The sequence below is a fragment of the Homarus americanus genome, unplaced genomic scaffold (assembly GCF_018991925.1).
Source record: "Homarus americanus isolate GMGI-L3 unplaced genomic scaffold, GMGI_Hamer_2.0 scaffold28172, whole genome shotgun sequence".
NCBI classification, from domain to species: domain Eukaryota; kingdom Metazoa; phylum Arthropoda; class Malacostraca; order Decapoda; family Nephropidae; genus Homarus; species Homarus americanus.
The window spans coordinates 638,217-639,456 of record NW_024738604.1 but is presented as its reverse complement, the minus strand read 5'-3'; the positions used below and the strand labels follow the sequence as shown (position 1 = coordinate 639,456).

At 49.0% G+C, this 1,240-nt stretch overlaps 1 non-coding gene across 1 annotated transcript; it reads left to right on the top strand.

The window, feature by feature from the left end:
* The first annotated feature begins 1,167 nt into the window (after nucleotides 1-1,167).
* Trnar-acg lies at nucleotides 1,168-1,240 on the top strand. The gene has a single exon. It is a non-coding gene; the product is annotated as a tRNA-Arg (tRNA).

Sequence of the window (1,240 nt, the reverse complement as noted above, 5' to 3'; positions counted from 1 at the left end):
CAGCACCGGATGAAGGGTCTTTTCAACATCAGACGTCTCCAGGCAGGAACAAATGTGTCAGCAGCTTCCTTTACTAAACTTCAGTATGCAGACGACCTCACCCTCGTCGCTCACACTGAACGCGACCTACAGGAGATATTGAACACTTACGCAGATGCGTATGTACACTTCGGCCTTGAGATGATTTTATGTAAGACTCAGGTTCTCTTCCAGCCTGTCTCTGGTTCAGCCACACCTCCACCAGCTCTAATATTACCTACTTTCACCATTTTGGCTCCCACCTGTCCACCACTGCGGACATCGATGAAGAGATTCAACATCGGATCAGGTGTGCATCTCAAGCCTATGGCAGTCCCCCGTACCCGTGTCTTTAGATATAGAGGGATGAAATTATCTACAAAGTTGCACGTATATCGAGCAGTGGTCCTCCCCACCCTGCTATATGGCAGCGAGACATGGGTCACATACAGGAGGCACCCCAAGGCACTTGAAAACTGTCACCAACGTAGTCTACGTTCCATCCTCCGTGTTCGCTGGGAAAACAAGAGAACAAATGCCAGTTCTCGCTGACACTAACTGTAGGAGCATCGAGGCTACCATTTTCCATGAACAACTACTTTGGACTGGCCATGTTACCTGCATGGACGACAGTAGACTGCCAAAGCAGCGACTTTACACTCACCTAACGAATGGTAAACGTAACTCTGGCGGGCAACGGAAAAGGTGTAAGGATAGTCTTAAGACAAGACTGAAAAAGTGTCAAATCAACCCCCTCATCTGGGAGACGATTACTCCACACTGTAATGATAGGAGGAGCACCACACGAGAAGGTGTCAATACTTTCGAGTTAGCCCGACTGTAAGCCAGGGCAGATAAGCGCCAACGCCGGAAAGACGCTGCCGCCGCCCCTCCTGCACTAGAAGGAGCCCTCCACGTGTGCAACATCTGTGAACGACTCTGCCGGTCCCGTATTGGCTTCCTTAGTCACCTCAGAGCACACCAATGAAGGTGACATCCTTAATAACTCATATCATTGTATTATAGCTGGATGATCGTCATACTCGATTCCGAGTGACAGCAAAGTAGTAGTAGTAGTAGTGTGTGTGTAAGGTCTCCTGTATGTTTTAATTAAAGAAAGAGGGAGCACCATTAACTCCTTCTTCAACAGGCCTTGTGGCGCAACGGATAACGCGTCTGACTACGGATCAGAAGATTCCAGGTTCGAATCCTGGCAAGGTCG